Here is a 21,822-nt window from a genome sequence, read left to right on the forward strand (position 1 = left end):
TTGGACACATTGCATCTACGGCCACTAGTATCACATTTAATTCTATTGGTCATTATATTCATAGTCAACGTCCTTGTCCACCTAGTCGAGCATCTTCAGAGACATCTAGTAGCACTTTAGGCACGTCCTCTAATGATGCATATAGAGCTATTGGGCTACCACTACCAAGTGATGTTCATGCTCTTTCTAGACATCAGACACATATGGATTTGGAACTGTATTTTTTGGAGGATATGTTTCAAATTATCAGTTACATTTTTGATACACAGGGGATACCAATTCACTTAGTGATGGATGTTGTTAGACAGCATCAGAGCCTCATAGTTCCACAGACACAGGCCACCACACCAATGACAAACATACACCTGTGTGTAGCTCACAGCATTCGGTACTAGGCTCATGACACTCTATAGATGACTTGGGCATACGAGTTGGAGATGTCAGGATCACAATTGAGGGTCTTGATGATTTTGGTGAGCAGCTGTGAGGCATGTTTGAGATTGATTCTAGTTCGAGCATGGGTATTTCATCGTACATGGAGATGTTATTCTGACTTGACAGCCATGATTCTACACCATTACCCAACCAGTTACACAATCCACTTCACTCATCATTGCTAGTAGTTGGACATGGTGTTGAGGGTGGTTTAGTAGGTGTCAAAGTTTTAGGAGGTGCATCGATAGATGATATGATGGAGTCTGTTGATCATCCTCCACCTTCGGAGACCCAGGTATATATATATATATATATAATTTTTATTTTTAAATTTAAATATACATGAAACTAAAAAATATGAATATATTTAAAAATTCAATTCAGATAGATATTTAATTTAATCTTTAACTATAATAAATCATGTAGGCACAGGTCGTTGAGCACATGGTTACATCTAGTGTTAGTTCAGGGCATCATGTACGTGAGAGAGATGATTGCATTGAGGCACCCTGTAGTGCTTAGGTACAAGTTTTAAATAGTTTTTTTAAAGTTAAATTTATGTTTTAAACTATATATATATATATATATATATATATATATATATATATGTTTAGATCTAGAACTCTAATGTGTGTCTGTGTAGGGCTCGATTAATGCACGTCGGCGAGAGGATGTACAAGAGACTTGATCAGAGGGTCATTATGTTCATATGCATCTTGAGAGGTCCCTCTAGTAGTAGTAGATCTTTATATATTTTTTTGATGCATTTATATATCAAAGACAATTGTATATATGACTTTTTATATTTTGCTACGTACATGTATTTATTTGAGATTATGCATGTCAGTTGTAGAGATATAATAGATGTAGATGTTTATTCTTGAGACGTGTATATATGTGTATGTGTTTTTTTTTTTTGTATTATAGCTATGGGGAACAACATTCCATCACTTTCTTCAGGGTCATATTACTTTGTCTTCTCTGCAGTACATCACAATAAATAATAACTAACACCTTCATGATTTCCAGGCTCAGAAATCACTGCAAAGACATCTCCTACATAACAAGTATACATGTGTATGTGTATAGTACATATATAAGACAGTTCAAATTGATAATTAAATAACACTTGTTCAGATTAATTTTTATGATACTTACCCACTTTTACCAATATAGAGATATGATTATAATCATCAGAAATCAATGGAATGTCATCAAAATTTTCATCATCTTTATCAAATGTATCAGCAACATCAAGTGGTACCAAAATCCATGCACCTATATATCCACATGCTTGATTAATGCATTCTTCATAATCTTCATCAATGCAACTGTCACAAAAACATGAATATTCTCTTGTTTTCAATGTCCAATTGCAATTATTTGTACTCATGATTGAATGTAAGGAACGTATCTTTTCTATCCTCTTGCAACCATGTATATTTTTTCTATTAATACCTAAAAGTTCATTAAATTGAAAATATGGACAAATTAAATTTAAACTTCAAGAATTGAAAAATAATACTTAACAATAAAATTTTATAACTTAATTGCATAAAAATTAAACAGGTGTACACATCGATACCTATTATCTCCCAAAAGACTCTATATGGTATTTGTCGACTCGTCGTTGATGATGTGCCGACCTCATCTAATGCAAAATGTGTCTTACACCATTCAACAACATTATGTGCATCATTTACATGAACTTCTTGATAATTCATTTGATACTTTCGTAGAGTACGTTTGATGCAAGCTCCAGCACCATCATGTTCACCTTTTCCATGACCACTCTTGAAGAAATTCCATATGTGTTTTATATTCTCATTGCGATGATATCTACATAATGCATAAAATGCTCTAGATGATTTGAACTGTGCGGCACATCCATCAGACCAAACATAATGTTTATCAACATTTATGTTTCTTTCTTTCAAATAAGAAAAGAAGATATTGAAGCAATGTTCGACACAGTGAATGTCATGTTATTTATCATCACTTATATAGAAATTATATTTCTTTTTAATTACTCGTGCTTGAACTGTACTCTGAACACCATTAAAATCTAACTGTGCATGTCTATAATAAACATGTACCATAATAGTGACTTGCTTAGAAAAGTAATAATCTGACTAAATTGCTTTCTGATGAACAAAGGAATAGTTCTCTACAAAATCAACAACTGATACAATCGTTCCAAGTGGGAACTTATCTCTTAAATTTTGAAACTGTTGTGTTTGCCACTTTGCAAAAAATGCATAATGAATATAAGGTTGAATCAAATTCTTAAATCTATCCATAAATGTTACAACAGGTAACTCCTCTTCAACATATTCCAACCTTTTTGTCTCTTTCCCCAACTTTGTTTCATTCTTGACATTCTTGTAACTTTTGCAATTTAATTTTTTTGTTGCATCAATATTTTCAATTTTCAAAGGAAATAGAGCCAATTCACCACATGTTTCACATAATCCTTTGATGCAATTTATTTGACCAGCTAGATCATCTATTTTGTCACATAGAATGGATGATATAAACTCACTTCTACTAGGAGAAGCAGCATGAAAATATATGTTTCTTCTACAAACTTTCAAAATTCCTAATAGTGGAGATCAAACTCAATATGATGACGACAACATGTTTCAAACACTTTTTTTGACCTCACAAAGTATGGCTTCAATTTTTCAAACAACGTTTACCCAACTTTTACATTAATATGTTCACTACAAAATGACACATATAACTCATGATGTGTTGTGTCCAACCAATGTTTTGTATGATTTTCATATTGACTAGATGCAATCCTATGCCTGATAACATCTCTACTATTTAATGAAGGACGAGTGTTATCAATCCAAAATGATATGACTAAATTTTTAAATGACTCTTCAATCCTATCAGAATGAGGTGCTCTACACATGATTTCCCAATTGCCCTCCATAGTACTATCATCCACAATTAATCTTCTCTTAACATATTTTTCTCATTGTTTTCCTACTAAAACCCATTTCAAATGAAATTGAAGATATTTTTCTATTTTGGGTCATATTCTTATTTACAACAGACATCAACGTCACTTTTCTTGCCACGGACTTATCTTTAGTTCGAGAGTATTTTCCTATGTTTCTCAAACCTTGTTTAACATTTTCAATCAGATCAATTTGCATGCTAGAAAATCTTCTCTTTTTTGATGTTGTGTCTACACCTAACAATTTCAATGCCTCTTGCAACTTCTTTTGTGTAACCAAAAGTGAAAGTAACTGAGCTTGTTCTAGTGTTTTAGTGTTATCAAATTGAGTCATAATTTCTCTTATCTTCTTATTCATTGACCTTTTCTTAGACAAACTTAATGGTTGAATAGTAGTTGCAAATCTTCTCAATTTATCCACATCCATTTTAAGTAAATGATCTAATTTTTTTGGAGAAATAGCATTCTTTATAGATTAGGCAATATTTAGGAGTTCATCCATACCAGTCCTTGCACCTGATTTGGATCCTTCTCTGACTTCTGTAACTGGAATTTCTACAAGGAGCGATCTTGAGCCTTCTCCAACATTCATTGTTTGAGATTCTGCAGGGAAAGATTCTAACCCTTCTCCAACTTCTGTAATTCAAACCTCTGTAGGGAGCAATCTTGAACCTTCTTCAACATTCATTGTTTGAGATTTCGTAGGGAGTGTTCCTGACCTCTCTCCCATATCCACTTCTTCTACTTCTGTCGAGCCTTCTTCAACATTTCCTTCACCTTGTTGATTGGCTGCAACAAATTTATAAATAAATCAAATTAGATTTTAAAAAAATAAGATTGAAACATAATTAAATTCAAAATTATAAAAAAAAAAACTAATATATATAATTACATACCTTGTTTAATTCGATGATAACGTGCCACAGTCTTCTGAAGATTTCTTTGTTGTGCTTCATTAGATCTCTTCCTTGCATATTTGTTTTGTCTTCCTTTCTTGTTTCCCATTATAAAATCATTTTAAAAAAAAAAAATTACTCCTTGCCTCAAGATAAATTTTGCGCAATAACTATATAAAAATGTCATAGTACAGCTTCACTATTTTTAAGCTAACATGTCTGAAGCCGACGTCAACATTTTTTCTTTTTTCATGTTCGTGCGAATGCAAAGAAGTAAATATGTTCACACAAACATATCTAGTTCAATTTTTGGTGGTCAAAAAATTTTGGACCACATATTTGTTGCGAACATACATAATATGTTCACTGCGAACACTATGTTCACAGCGAACATGCAAAATAACATTTTTTTGGGCCCTTTTTTCTTTTAAATTTTTTTTTTCTCTTTCAACACCCATAATTGTAGATAAATGATCTCCTACTATAAAATTAAAAATGCCAAAATGTGTTGCTTGGAGCAAGCTTTCCAATGACTATAATTATAATACATATTTTAATCATTAAGACTTTCAAATATGAGTTTAACTCATCATAGGTTCATTACCGATTGAACATCAACTAACTTTGACACTTCGAGAAAATTAGTAAATTAGGTCAAAAAATTTTGAAAAATATCTATGAAATAGCTTATTGAGTTAGCTTTCTATTCAAAAAAAAAAAAGATTTATGATAAATTGACTTCCAGTTATCTGTGTCAAAATGAACATATGTCTGAATTACGGTTGGTGTCACTTCAAAACTTCATAAGCTATACAATATTCAACCAAATCGAATCAAAACAAATGCATCCTCTGGATATTGATGTTATGAATCCAAGGCCGAAATAATTACCTCATTATCTTTTCTAGAAAAAGAAGTTATGTGTGTCAAACAGACTATCACTCTTTAAAAATATTGAATTTTATCATACCACTTTTCGGAGGAGAAGAAAAAATTGACATAAATAAAAAAAAAATAGATTAAAAAATATGGTTACAAAGTAGGAATAAAGTACTAAAAATCACTAGTTTATGTCATCTTGAAATTATTTATAGTTTTAGAGATATAGTCACTCGAATGTGAGGTTTGTTTCAAAAATATTGATTTCAGTGTCAAAATTGGTCAAAAAGTGGAACCCATTATTGTGGGATCACCCTATTAACCTAATCCAAGGTTCATAACCACCAAAATTTTCTCTTTGATCCATTCTTGAACAAATTTGCAATTCAACATTTTTCCATCCCACAAAAAGCCATCTAGGATTTTGGAGGAGAAGGAACAAAAATCCAACATCATAGAAACATCAACAAACTCATATAGTCTAACAACCAAAAACAAGTCCTTTCCTAACCACCTTGCTCAATCCCTTTGTTTGTATAGTTGATATCCCTAGTTCTTTCACCCCACAAACAACAAATCCACAACTTAGCAAGCTTAGGAACACAGATATGCAATCAAAAAAATGAAACTTAAGCTTGAATACCACTTGATGTAGTCATGGAAGGAATTTCCCAATGAATATGGTCTCAAACATGCAGATAGAGTTAACACAATGGAAACCAATAATCAAGATCTTCATAACTCAACAATGGATGATAAACATTCCCATTCAAGCCTTTGCATTATTAGTTGATCAAGATTTACATTGTATTTTCCCAGCAACAAGATAGTTTATATTCCAAGACATACATATCTCATTGCATACATAAATCCAAATCCATACTGGATGTGAACCTCTAAGAGACTTCCTACCTAAATACCTACTAACTAAAAAACCAAAGCCACAATATATACATATTATAAGCAATAAATTGACCCAAAAGATCACATTCACTCATAAAGTATGAAACATACTACATCATATAGGTCAAGACCTGAATCAATAAGAACATCCTCATAATGATATGGAATGAAACATGATCACATGAGGAGGTCAAATACGATTATAAGATCATCAAACAAGGTGTCATTTAGTATCGTTGATCATGAAATGTCATCACATATCAATAAGTCAAATCTTACCATTAGAACAGAAAGAACAAATAGGACTAGACCAATCTTAAGATAACTTTATTAGGAGTGAACCAATTCAAATTTGAACCTAAACATAGATGCCACATGATGTCTAGAACAAGCCATTTGGATCGCATGAGATAAGGATCCAATTAGACAAATTCTACACAAAACACAAAAACAAACTAACATGAATAGAATTGTAAATCTTTTTGGTTGATCCACGATTCCCAAATACCCAAGATGCTCTTGCATCAACTCTGCTAGGATAGTTATTAGCATAGTAACCAAAGTATTGTAGAAGTTAAGAAAAATCAATAGAGGCTCAGTGTAGTTAAAAACTAGAAGTTGTGGAAGCGAGTAGGTCCTCATGGCCAAAACAATAGCATCAAAAAAATTAGGGGCAACAAAAACAATTGTAGAAGGAGAAATACTTATTAATCAATAGCACTTGGTCATCACCTAGATTTTCTATAGGAGTTCCATATATGCCATTAGCTTGTGAATCCTCGGATGAGGAATCAAAAAGAGAATCAAAAGCATGAACTATCAAATAATAATTACTTGTAGCCTTCCCCCAAGTAGTAACACTTGTTTGGGATGAGAGAGAATTGCTAGTAGTTGTGTGTCTAGTAGAGAAGTAGTGTTAGAAACAAAAGATAAGTCCCTCATAATTCAATGCTTGAGTCCATGATATATCCCCAAACATGAACACCATGTCTCTTGGAAGTGGTTATGAGACATCCATATCGACTAAAATGTTGGCAAAAGTACAATGGCCCATTGTAGTGGTAGATTAATCGACCTTCAAAAAATGGTCAAGGGAGTTCCCAATGGCCATAAAGAAAGATGTCTCCTGAAAATGGAGTGGGATATTAGAAATGAAAACACACTAAACCTACATTGGGTGCTTTGGTAAGAGGGTTAAATGAGACTTTTTAGGGTTTGGCAGAAAGGGAGTGATTCCCCCAAACCCACTACTTATTCAAAACCATATCACAATCTTTATAAGAAGAAATAGAAGTAATAAAAATATTCTTAGCACAAGAGTATAGTGCAATGTTACCAGAGACCAATGGTCTCCAAGAGTTGGTTATCCAATAGTGTAGATATAAAGAGGGGCCCAAAGGCGTGCAAATATGTCCACCAACTCGTGGCTCCGGTAGAACTCCACATTGTTAACCAATTCAAGACCAAAATTAACCACCATAAGTGAGGTCTTGGCACAAGCAATAGGGTGAGATTTCACCTTTGAAGGAACTATAGCAACAAATTTGGTAACACGAGTGTAACTCCTTCCACCAGTAACAATGCAAAAGCTCTTGTTTCTAAGTTACAAAGCTATCAAATTTCAAAATAATGCTTGCTAAGAGAATAAAAAATTACAGATGTGGAATTATTGTTCAATGTTTTTCCTTTGTCTTGATAACTTCAAAAATATTACAAATATTTGTAATAAAATCTAGACAAGCAAGGTGGACAGTTGTGTAATTCAAAATATGACTATATATGCATAAGATGTGTCTTTTGAAAGAAAACTATCTGATTTAGGAAAAAGGAATGTTGTTAGCACCCAAGTCTGTGTTGGTGGAACATGTAACTAGGTTCCAATAGCTAAGGTTATTAGAAGTTAGAACCAATATCATGGATGAAGGGTGGAGGATTAATGGCATCATTAAATGATGGACAAGTTTTAGTGAACCGAACAATTTTGATAATTTTTTGGTGATCTCCAAAATCGTTGACAAATTAGTATGTTCATCTAGCCACAACAATATTGTGTGACCACTAGTGGACCACAATTGCAAGCTATGATTTCCAAAAAGACTTCATAACAAAAAAATTAATAGTTGACTATATGGTCTCAATTTAGGGAAAAAAAAATGCAATCAAACCTAGTTATCTTATCCTTCGAAATGCATGGAAAAACTCATTTATTCCTTAAAATCCTCCTATAATGGATGGTTGTGAATCACAAATTTTTAAAAGATAAACCCACAAGGAAAGAACTGGATCGTATTTCTGAATATAAAAATTAAATATTTCCTACATTCTCGTGTTTGTTAGCTTCTTAGATATAATATTAAGAACAACTGACAAAATTTAATCTCCCTAGGATCAAAACAAATTCACTGTAGTGTACAATTCATTGATATTTTAAAAACTGAATGATATAATTCTATATTCCATATTATAAAATGAAAGAGTTTACTACATATATAGGCTTTGGGATGTGTGAGACAAGATATTGGGAAACTAACACCTATACTCATGATCTAGGGCAATAGGTGGACATTGCCGAATGGGGCCGGTGGGAAAGTAATACTTTTTGCATCACCTAAAAAATATTTTGTTTTTATTTTGATTTGGTTTGGAAAATACTCCTAAAGCTTATTTCCTTTATAGAATTTGGAGAATAGTTAAGAAGTTTCAATTTTTCATTAAAAAGTCTTAGTAGAGTTTTAAATTTTTAGAAAGTTTGCATATGAACATGTGGAAAAAAATTTGGAAAATTGCACATTTTGAGAATATTTTGAGCCAAGAACTGAAGATGAAGATATTAATTATTTAAATTTTCAAAAATCATGAAGATTTTGAGTTCTTAGTCTATAAACAACTTGTTCTAGTCCTAGGCAAGAGCCTACAACACAATGGTAACTTGTAAGCCTCTCATGTGGGAGGTCTTGGGTTTGAATTTGCTTAATACATTAAAAATTAATTAATTACAACAAATAACAATAATTAATCTAGGCTTCTGTCATTTACCGATCCAAAAAAAAAACTTGTTCTAGCCCTAAAGTTTGGAAAAATGGCTATTTTTACAAATTCTTGACATTGTAGAAAACTTTGACTACTTTATTGAAAAAAGGACCCACTCAATCCCTAGATCAAAAGTTGTGAATCTTGAAAGTTGACCTACTTTGGGGGTTAGAAGTTGTATTTTTTATTTTTCCTTAGAGGTATATATAAAGGGAATTGAATTAGAGGATGAAGTTCCCAACTTGTATCCATTACATCTTCTTTCCCCATTTTTTATCCTTTTGTCTTATTATATCTTCAAAATGTTTCACATTTCTTCTCTTCCTTCTTTTTCCCAACTTACCAATCTTCCAATCATCCCTCTACTACCCTAAAATGTTAAAATTTATGTCATATACAGTAGTAGAGGGATGATTGGAAGATTGGTAGGTTGTGAAAAAGAAGGAAGGGAAGAAATATGAAGCATTTTGAAGATACAACATGACAAAAGGACCAGAACTGAGGAAAGAAGACACAATGGATACAAGTTGGGAACTTCATCCTCTAATTCAATTCCCTTTTTTGTAATGTAATTTGTGTCCAAATGAATAAATGAATATTCATTTTTTCCAATGAGGAATTTTTGGTGTGTGTTACATAAGCTAACCATTTTTCAAGTGATATTAAAGCAGAAGCTTGAATGTGTAGATAGATAGTCCAAAGTGAGCTAGTTTGCATACCAAAAGAGGGGATCAAGATGCCTCCTAAATAGAAATGTGGTGGAAGCATTGTTGTTAGAGAATGATTTGGAACTCTCAAGAGAAAGATTAATTCACTTTAAGAGGATATGTTGAAAGGAGTGTGAAAATTCCTAATGTAGTCACCGATTATTAATCTCCTATCATAAACGATTATTAAACTACCAAAAATAAATTCCCAGCTAATATCGAAAAATAACACAACTGCAACTTCACTTATAAAATACGGAAAGAAATTCACAATACAAAGAACAAAATGTTTTTGGACAAATCGTCCATGGAAAAACCCCTAAGGGAAAACCAGTTCTACAAATGAGAAAATTATATTAACTTTAGCAAATCAAGAGATACAAAATTCCTTGCCTCTCACTGGAAAAACTCAGACAACCTCCTAATTTCTTCTGCTGATATTCCTCCATTGTTATCCCCAACGCTATCACTGTGCCCTTGCTAACACTGCAAGACTATTTTCTATCACTGCAAACTCATTTACTAACACTGCAAATGCTTCTACAAAACTTGTTCTCCAAATGCCCCCTGACCCCCTTTTATACTACTCCTATTGGAAAACCAACGGTCGAGATTGCTTCTCAATTGATGGTCAAGATTAAAAACAACTTAACAACCTTAACCAAGTTGGTTTCTAGTTGTTTCCAAAAGTGGTCAATTAATTAACAAATATTTGTGCTAATTCTAACAAATTAGTTATCAAAATAATTATTTGCTAAATAACTACATATGGACGAACAGTTGTCCAAACTACCAAAACTAACAAGGAGTTGGTCCTAGAAGAAGATAGTAAAAATGAAGAGGAATAAGGAGAGTGGCTATAAAAAAGAATAGGATTAGTACAAGATCGTAAAAAAGTTAGATTATTGAGGGTCTTTTACAAGATTGAAAAAAGTAAAAAGATTAAAGTTTCTATATGTTATAGAAGTCTCAATTTGGAAGAGTTGAGTAATTGGATAAATGATATAGAGGACTATTTTGTGTATGAAGATGTAAAAGGTCTTGAGAAGGTAAAATTTACAAAGACCAATTGAAAGGTCATGCCAAAATTTGATGGAAAGAGGTAGATCAGAATGTGAGATTTAATAGTGTTGAAATTGAGGAAATAGTTCAATCGTGGATCAAATGCACAAAAAAGAGTTTTGTAAGGTCATCATCAATACCCACTAATCAAACAACAAGAAGGTAGCTAAAAATAAGATTCAAACTAAAAAAATAAAAAACTCTTCATGATGGGAAGACTAAGAAAAGATCCTAGAGGACAAAACAAATATCAAAATAAGAATGAACTTAATACCAATAAAAACTAAATAGTGATAATACCGACCACTCTTATCACCAAAATAATAGTGAACAATGACTTGGAAAAGGAGTCATTCAAGGAACTTGTTTTCATGGTGGATAAAAACATCAAGCATTAAGCATATGAGTGTATGATATCAATAAAGGGAAAAAATGATACCTCGAGGTAATGCACAAATTGCACATAGAGATGAAATTGAATGCAAGCATTTTGAAGATGCATAAAGACAAGAGACTATTATCATTAGGAGAGACCTGCTAAATGAAGAAAATTACTATTCCAAAGGGGAAAGATTGCACAAGGTACAAATTTGGAGGTAATTGTTGTAATAGTAGTTGAAAAAAATTGTAATTGATAGTGCACTATTAATTATATTTTAAGGAGAGTGTTAATGAATTACAGTTGAAAAAAAGTATATCACATATATTTGCATGATTCAAAAAGGACCACAATGTTTTTAATGAGAAGCTCTTAGAAAAAATCAAGATTATGAACTACCATGATGAAGTATTAGGTTATAGCATGCATATGAATGCATTGAGTTTGTTACTTGGGAAGTCATGGTAACTTGATCAGTATGTTGTCCATGATAAGCACACTAAAACCTATTCCTTGACAAAGGAAGAAGTTTTTCACAAGTTGAATCCATTTAAGGGGTTGAAAGAATTTGTTTGGTTGATGGTAAGAAGTTTATGATGGTATCAAGCATAAGAAAATATGATTTTCATTGATTCCTAAAATCAATAAAGAAGAAGATATACCAAAAGAATTTTCAAATCTATTGGAAGGGTTCCAAAATATTGTATCTAATAATGCACCTAATGGATTTGCACTAGTGAGAAAGTCGTCAAATAGATTTCACACTAGAGCTTGCTTTGTTAAGTGAGATGCTCTGCAATGTAGTGCCTGCCCCTAGTCTACATTTTCTAGTTACATTCCCGATATCATTGCCAAACTCTTTTAGGCCAATTTATGTCTGATGATTAGTATTATTATTTTAGAGATTATCAGATGTTGTTTTACACTCAATTTATTATATGATGAGATTACTTGGTACTCTATATTTCATGCATGTATGATGATTATTCAATGTTTTCAGTTATCGATGATGATTAGTAAGATGGTTTATTATCACATGTGCCTTCTTATGGATACTTACCCCATACTGCATGTGTATGGTGTGCATGTTTGTTTTATTTATGTATGGTGTTTCTGATGTGGTTAAGGAAGGGAGTCGTAGTCACCTGCTAGTCGAGATCTACACGATGCACCACTTCCTGCCATTGTCTGTTTAGATTAGAATATTGTGTTTGTACATGCGTGGATTTTATGCAGGTTGCAGGTACCGGGTATCGACTTCCCTGAATTACCAGGATGAGCGTACCCTATCGCATTGTCTCAATGGTAAGAGAGGGGAGATAAACTCTTAAGTCCAATTCCTAAACCCTTTAGCCAATTGTCCTAATTGATAATTAGGACAAGTATCTGAGTTAAGTACCCTCTGAATGCATCAAATGATGTAATTTCGGGATTATAACCTTTTTGTTTTGATTTAGTATGTGTTTTTCTATGAAGGGTTTTCGTATGTTGTTATATGAGTCCTTGATGTGTTTTCTATTAATTAAGTCTAATTAAAAAGATTAATTAATGATTTAATTTAATGGAGTATTAATATGATGTCTTTAATATTTAATTAATTGAGAAATTAATTAAATAAAAGAATTAAATTTAGAGGTTAAAGTTCAAAGATAAATTTAGAACAAGATAATATTTATTTAATTTAATAATAATATATTTGGAGTTCATTTTTAAATAAATGTTAAATATTATTGTTATTTAAATTAATTAAATATGTTATCAATTAAGTTTCTAAAATAAATTAAAAGTTGAAAGATATAAAATTATTAAGAATTCTAGATCGCATGATCTAAGCATGAGTTTAAATATGAGAAATAAATTAAAAGATTAAATAATAGAAATTAATAACGTTATTTTAATTTCATAAAGTGCACATGAGATTAAAGTAATAAATTAATTTAAAATAGAAGTCAAGTGGAATATTAAATAAAGTTATTTTATAATTCAACTTAATGTGCATGAAAGATGAATGCAAAATAAAATAAAAGATAATAAAGGTTAATTTGGGAGTTAAATGAGTTGTGCAAAGAGTCTTCTCGGGTGAACGCACAATTAGTGCCCCGATTTGAGGAGAAATTGCTTATCACAACTTTGGGGGTTCATTTTTGGGATACACGAATTTGGACAGGAATTTTTGGGGAGACAACTTTTGGAAGCGAATTTCAGAAGGCTAATACCAAAGAAAGATTTTCGGAAGAAGGTTATTGAGAGGAGCGAATTCTCTTACAGTTCCTGGAGATTGCATAATAACATCAGGATCAGGTAGGGTCTTGTGTTTTTTATTATCGATTAAATACGCAATTATCCTTTCCTGTCTTCTTCGTGTCTGAGGTTTGTAAATTTGAATTCTCTATGATGAATGTTTAAACATTACAATATTGAAATTTATTAGATGCTTGTCAATAAACTTCTGTATACATAAGATTTAAATGGGAAGGGTTGAATCTAAGACTGAAATTTTAAATTAGAAGTTCAGATGGTTGACTATATTTTCTATATCAATATAAGGAAGGAAACAATTTTTCAATATATTTATATATATATTAAAAAAAAGGGAATTATTTTATATATATTTAATAGATTGAATATCAATAAATTTTATTATAATTTTTTTTTTTTTTTCTAAATAAAAAAAATATACACATATGTAAATTTTAATTAACAAATCTATTGATATACAAAGTCTTATATAAATGAAAATAGTTTTATAAAATAAAAAATTTTAAAAAAAAAAAAAAAGTATTGGGGAGGGGCGGCTTAACCACCCCCTGCCCCCTTAATAATATGCAGCAGATGACTGTGACAGTAGTCCTGCCCTGCGCATGCGGCAGGCAGCGATGGAAATCGCTTACGCATTTTATTTTTTAAACAGTTCAAATTGCCATTCGAAATGCGGGTTGGGTTATATGGAAATCTTTAAATATTATAAATTATAATTAATTTTTATAATTTTTAATTAAATTAAATTTATGATATTATTTATTATTAATTTCATTATTAAATTTCATTAATGTTTTATAATTTGTTATATTAATAATAAATGTAATATATATTTAAATAAAATATTGATTAATTTAATTAAATATGATTTAATATTTAATTAAGAATAGAAGTTATTATTATTGAGTATTTAATTATCGATTTTAATAAAATTGTAATTATTTTATTTAAATCATTAACAGATATTATTTGATAAAATTGTGTAATTAGACTATTGACTTAATGGAAGTTATTAATGTGGGTTTAAATAAAGATGATTTTAATAAAGTCATAATTGTTTTATTTAAAATCATTAAGGATCATTTTTATGACTTAATACATAAAAGATTATCCTTAGAATATTTAAAGGGTAATTGTACAATCATGTAAATATAGAAATGGGTTAATTGTAAGGGCTAATTGTGAAAACTTAGTTACTTGAGATAGACGTTAAACTGGAACATAAACCTTACCTTAACTCAATAATATACTTTCAAATCCAATCTGTGAGACCTTGATGTTTTCTATGTGTTCTCTGTATTTTGGGGTTGTTCTAGTATTGACCAGTTTAGGTTGTTACCAGAGGCCCGGGTTTGTGAATGTGAGGTTATGATGATTTGTTCTCGATCTTTTCAAACCAACCAAGGTAATGTGATAGTATGCTCTATGATGGATGTATTTACTGTTTGTTATTGCTTTCCAGTTTCCTTGTGTGAAGCTGAGGTGTATGTATTTGAGATACCTAACTTAACCATTTTTGAGTCTCGATCAGTTATACTTGTGTTACCTTCTGGTTGCTTTGAGAGAACTGAAGTGTTCGTTTAGATCTTGATGATGCCATGTTGTGACATGTTTTGACTTGACCATTTTGGAGTCTTCGATCAGTATTGTAATTTACTATTGGGATACTTTCTGGTTGCTCATTGGAGAACCATTGGATTTTGTGATCTATCATTGTTGCCTTCAGTTGCTGATAGAGAACTGTTGTGATCATATGATTATTATTTGATGCTTATCTGTTGCTCATGAAGAACTGATGTAATTTTTGTGGCTTATCTTTTATGATGTTTTTCAGTTGCTTGTATAGGACTGAGGTGATTTTATTATGATTTTTTGATTTGTGATTTCATGAGCCTAGGGTAGGTTATCTATGTGTAGAGTCGGGAAGTGGCTTGCAATGGGGGTCGGAGCCCTAAGAGGCTGCCTTGAGAAACCCATTGTAAGTCATTTTAATAAGTGAAAACATTTACACTAAATGAGATAAAATGAACCTAACAAGATAATTGTATGTTCTCTCCCATGCCTTGAGTGCTAGTACAGACTAGGATGGGGTAGAGAGAATGCTTGGTTACGACCTTGCACTCCGTAGTATGCCTCGTCAGTACGAGAGGATACTAGTGGCCGCAGGATCAGTAGGGACCCGGGATTCCTAAGGGATTGCTCGGGTAACTTCTACATGAATTTTGCGATGACACTTTCCCGCTTGCATATTAGGTTTCCTACGTGTCTTTGTGGTGCCTCTGGGTTTAGATGTCGATCTTTTTAGGAACCCTTGAGTTAGCATACTTATAGGATTTCCTGGACTTAGAGAGTATTTATGATTATAGGTTTTGTTATTCTATTTGGGACTTGAGACTATCTCCTCAGCGCGGTGGGAGTGGACCATTTAGGTTCCACGCGGTCGGGTGGTAGTGCTTTTTACTCTTACCATTGAGATCTGTTTCGTGGTCACCGTGACTAGAGTTTTCGTGATTGGCATTTACCTTCACTATGTTCTTGGATTATTATGATGGATAGTTAGATTTTATGATAGATGTTTTATCATTATGGATGTATGGATGTATCATGTATGGTGAATAGTTTCATATATTTTTACTATACTTTGTATCATGGATTCGTGGAGGTTGATGTATTTCTATTTTTATATATGTATATTCTTTTAAGCCTTTCATACCCTGTGACTTGTACAGTGGATGATTGAGCATTCCGAATTAATTTGCCAAGAGGCATTCAGAACAAATGTATATTAAATGGACATTGGACTTTCTTATTATTCTTTCATGTAGATGTGGTAGTTGTTAGACTTAGAATTAATTAAATTAAATGTGACTCAACATCTTGGGATCCTTAAGGAATGAAATCTGTTATGTATGTTTGTTGCTGATTACATGTTATTGCTTTCGCTACTATGTGTTTGATGTGTACGTTATACTTTCTTGTTAAAAAAAAAAAAAATGTTTAGCAAACTTAGTGAAACTTTAGGTTAATTATTTTGGATCCCTTGGCGGGGCATTACATACAAGATTTTACTTGTGAGGAATAAGAAATTAAATAAACAAATTCAAGAGCCTAAGTTCATGTGTACTACTTGCAACAGTAGGACCAAAGAAAGATAGAGATTGGAGAATGTTTACAAACTGTTGAGGCTTTAACAAAATTATAATTAAATAGATCTTTCAATTTGTGAGTATGGATTACAATATGGATTGCTCAAGTGCACTCAAGTACTTCAAAAAGATTGACCTAAAGAGCATATTTTGTACAAATTTAAGTCAGATGAGGAGATGAATGAAAGACATGTCATATGGCTTATAAATAAGGTATCAAACTAAAGTTACAATTTTGTGGTTATTAAACTAAAGTTACAATTTTGTGGTTATATATTTGGATATAATTTTGAAGTTTTTAAGATTTTTTAATCTTGGAGGATCTTAAGATGGGCTCATTTACACAATGAGATGAGATAAAAGAGTTTTAAAGTAATGTAAGAGTAGCTAAAATATTTTTGTTCAAGAATAAAGTCTTGAAAGATGCAGGGATTCCTTGTTGCTAGAAAAAAAAATGTTTTTTGATACCATGATGCTTCACAGTTTTAAAATATTCAATTTGAAGAAAGACGCTTCATTTGAAAAAAGACCATTTCTTGGAGAAAAAAGTTATTGGCTACAAATGCACCAAGATATAAAGAAGTTAAATTGCACAATTATTTGGCCAAACGAGTAAGTTAGAACATCGATTTCTACCAACCACTACCAATATCATACAAGTCGTTGGAGGACAATGTAATGGATTCTTGCTTTGACCAAGAACATAGGGAGGATAAGACTTTTAAAATGCTTGACATTATATTGAAGATGAAACATTTCATTTTGTGTCATAATAACTCTAATGATGATGTTCACATTGTATTGTTTTTCCAGGAAGATAGTTAAACTACATGGACTTCTAAGAAGAGATTGAGATACAAGTTTGTTGGGTGTTTCTGGAGAACCTTAGGGAAGATGATGAAAACTAATGATTATTACATTTTTGCCTCTTTTTTTGTGGATAGACACTGATGGTTGTGTTTCGTTTGTTAGACATTGCAATGAGAATTGTTTTTCCAGGAAGATAGTTAAACTACATGGACTTCTAAGAAGAGATTGAGATACAAGTTTGTTGGGTGTTTCTGGAGAACCTTAGGGAAGATGATGAAAACTAATGATTATTACATTTTTGCCTCTTTTTTTGTGGATAGACACTGATGGTTGTGTTTCGTTTGTTAGACATTGCAATGAGAAGGATAAAGCCACATTTCCTTTGTCCCCTACCCGAGAAGAGCTTATGCCTTTTGCGCATCTCAAAGGAAATAGTTCAATCCCAAATACTGTGTACAAGTACTAATTATAATTAGAGTTGTTAGAATTGGTTGTAATAATCAAAGAGCCATTTGTTGGGCTACTGATCTCATACATCATGCGTATATGTTTGGCGACTAATCTCATACATCACGCTCATGGTAAGTGTGTTGATGTTAAATATCACATTCACTAAGAGATGGCAGAGAATGGTAATGTCTTGTTACAAAATTAATTGCAACAGATTTCCACAATCCATGATATTTTGTTCAAGCTTCTAAATGAGATTGTGTGAGATTTTTTGAGCATCAACGTGTCGGATCATACTTAATGATCCATGATCAAGATGATAGTGAGAGAGCTAAGAATGTGTCATACTCAATGATCCATCATCACATTCTTATCTCTCTCACTATCATCCTAATGATGGATCATTGAGTATGATCCAAAACATTGATGCTAAAAAAATCTCACACAATCTCACCCAGAAGCTTGAACAGAAGTTACAAAATGTTAATATTAATAATAAATTAGATGAGTCCCTCACAAAGCTTGGTTCTTATACTCGGTTATACTTTTATTAGTTGTGTCTTTTAACTAATGGAGTCATTAAATGTCACATATTAGTTTGATAGCTTATATAACTTTTAAATTTTAGAGACTTACCTATGTTTGCAAAAGTTCTATTCATTTGATTCTATTTTTAAAATTAAAAAAATACAATTTTCTTCAAATTGTATTGGTCAGTGATGGAAAAGGCAATGAAAAAAATGTATTGATATTAAAAAAATAATCAAATTTACCATCACCCTTCTTGTTGTTGCATCATTCAATACTACAATCAATATCATTAATTATACAACACTGCATTTCCTACCAGTGTTAAAGTTTATTTCTTAGCAGAACGCTGCATTTCCGCATTAAATATAGAGACTTCTGCAGAGAGAATAGATCATCTATTGCGGACAAGAGCTAGCAATCTCAACCTGTGTTGGCATTCACAGCGAGCTAAAATCGTCATCACCTTCTCGTAGAAAACGGACTGGCCTAAATTTCAGCAAGGTAATTTAGGGTTGTGTTCTTGTAATTTGAACGGCAGAAAAAATGTTTCATCCTACTTTTATTCATGGGAAATTGAGGAAATTGTGGAAATTGTTTGATGCTGCCCGCGTTGTAGCAATGCTGCCTGCTACTTTGGTTTCAAAACCGTTTTCTGAAGATTCTTTTAGCTAATGGAATAAGTTTTCTAAATAAATATATGTTTATGAAACTAGTTTTTGTATGGGTAGAGTCTGAGAGTATTTATTAGCCAAAGCCTGGAGAGTTTTCCGGCAAGGCATTTTTATGTTTTGGAGGCTCTTAAGAGCTTGAAAGGATTTTATATTTAGAGAAAAATCTTGTTCGCAAGCATGGTGACGTGGGCTAGTCGTGGTACAATGGAACAAATGTTGCAGTCTTTGAAGATGCAATAGGATTGCTTTATTAAAAACAATCATAGCTGGCTGGTTTGAACCATATGCAGATTAAAAACAAGGGGACTTCAATTGAGTAGCATTTGCCACGATTTTTGCTTGGCAATTGATTAGAATGAAAACTACAATAGCACACTGTAGCCTGTTGCATATTCTAAGAGTTGTAATTGTTGCATGTTTTAAGAATAGTCAACGTGTCACACAGTTTTTCAAGACTTCCGTCTACCATTTGTGTCACCTATGCATTTAGGATAAAATAGTTTCCAATTTGAATTGTAAAATCTATTATACTATATTTTAATTATTTGTTTTTAATTAAAATGATAATTAATAATTATAGTTTTAATATATTTAAATATTTATAATAATTTATTTAAGATACTTTACTTTTTTTAAGTTCAAATTTAATATATTTATTTCATAGTGAATAGTTATAAAAAAATAAAATAAAACAAAGTAAATAGTAAAAAGGTATTTTTGTTTCAAATTAGTAAAAAAATCTCTTCCAAGTGTCTGACCTTTTAATTTTTCAATATTTTTAAAATTCATTATATCTACTTAATATTTAATACACTTAAATTAAAAACATTTTGTGACAATCGCATTCTTTGAAGAACTCTTTCATAAGAATTTCTCAAAACTCTCCCCATGTCCATAAAATATTTTAAACAAATATACAGTATTACAATAACATTCATTTTTCACAAAAACAATGATATATTAAAAATTCTGAGTAGTAATTTTTTTACGAGTAGTTATCAATATTAAATGAGCAAAATCTAATAAATTATTGTATTAGAACAAGGGCAACATAGACTAATGCAAGTTGCAGGACTTGGTACTTCACTCGACTCTTATTTCAAAACCCACCATAGGTTACAATCCTTGCTTTCTTCCTTGGTTGTTTCATCGCAAAACACCACTATATGAGTTGTGAAACAATTTGATTTTCTTTGATAGCACGAGTACAGATCTGTAACTTTACAAGTGTATGTAATGTGTACTTGTTTAAGTTGTTCATCGAGGCTGACAGGTTAAAATTAAACGACACTAGTAAGAGTTCACCAAGGCTGACTAATTAAAATTAAGCAATACTGGTAAAATTGTGTAATAGGGTCGCTCGGACAGTACACGGGCTTCAAATAGGTTAAGCAGTTCGTGTCTGTCCCCATAATCATCTCTCGGGATCTGCAATCAATTGCTTCCATGAAATGTCAAAATAATTGACGGGCATTGAAATGTCTATGAAGTCTCAGAAAGTTGAATCTTATCAAGGAGGCGCTTAGTTCTTTTCTTTTGAACTCTTCTTCATTAAACTTAGGTTAATGATGACTGGATAGACGCTAGCCTTATTGTATACCATCCTACAACTTCATCTTGCCCAGTATTTATTAAAAACAGGCGTGGAACAGGATAAAATACAAGTCAACTAAAAGATTCTAGGACCTTTGCCTTAAATTTGGAATGCTCTATTATGTCTTATGTAGATCACCCATGTCAGTGCAAAGTAGATTCGGCTCAAGTAAAATCTGATGTGAAAATTTGGAATATGCCATATCAGTAAAATGCACTTAAATGCGCCTCAGAAATTGAAATAATCCTTGAACCTTTGTGCACTTCTGCAGACACTTATTTTCAAAACATTACCTTTTTCTGCTTTTGTTTCACCTATGTTCTGCTTCTGTTGTCAAAATTCTGCATTTTGATGTACCGAATATAACATTTATAGGATGACTCTTTACTAAAACTGTGGATTTGGTCTCCCTAACACAATTGAAATCAATATTCATTATGATCCACTTAGATCCCAGAGCAAACAATTGATAAACATCTGTAAGTTGACCTGATCACCTCCTTCCAGGGAAAAATAAAAGGTAGGCATTCAAGCAAAGTGTGAGTAGAAATGCTCTCAGGCAAAATGAATTGATGATCACTGAATACGATCATCGAAAGTGAGAAACAAAGAAGTATTTCACCCAGTTGAACATACAACTATGGGTCAGTGGGAAGTTTAAAGTTTCACAGTTTCAAAAAACTGAGCTGAATTTTATATTTTTTAACATTTGCATTTGTGACCATTTGATTAAATAATGAAACATTGGAGGATAGCATCATCAATACATAATAATCTCTGCATATGCTATGTGCTTATAAAGACATTGGGAGGTGCACTTGGATGACAATGTGAAGTCCATCCAATTCCTCAGCTGAATAGACATAATTTGACATAGGTTCACACCTCCAGTTGAAACAGCAATTAGTTTGGCTTACTCGAATTTGATGTTCCCTATCATTTGAGTCGAAAAATATAGTTCTTTTTATATATGACATCCAGTGATATATATAACAGCACGCAAATCATATCTGTTTCACCACTTCCTTTATCCCCTAATACTCAAAGCATCATGCCAGTTATAAAACAGTATCAATTCCATATACATTCAGAGAGGTTGAAA

This window comes from Cupressus sempervirens, chromosome 1, assembly GCF_028749045.1.
Source record: "Cupressus sempervirens isolate cs-2001-9-10 chromosome 1, ASM2874904v1, whole genome shotgun sequence".
Lineage (NCBI taxonomy): Eukaryota > Viridiplantae > Streptophyta > Pinopsida > Cupressales > Cupressaceae > Cupressus > Cupressus sempervirens.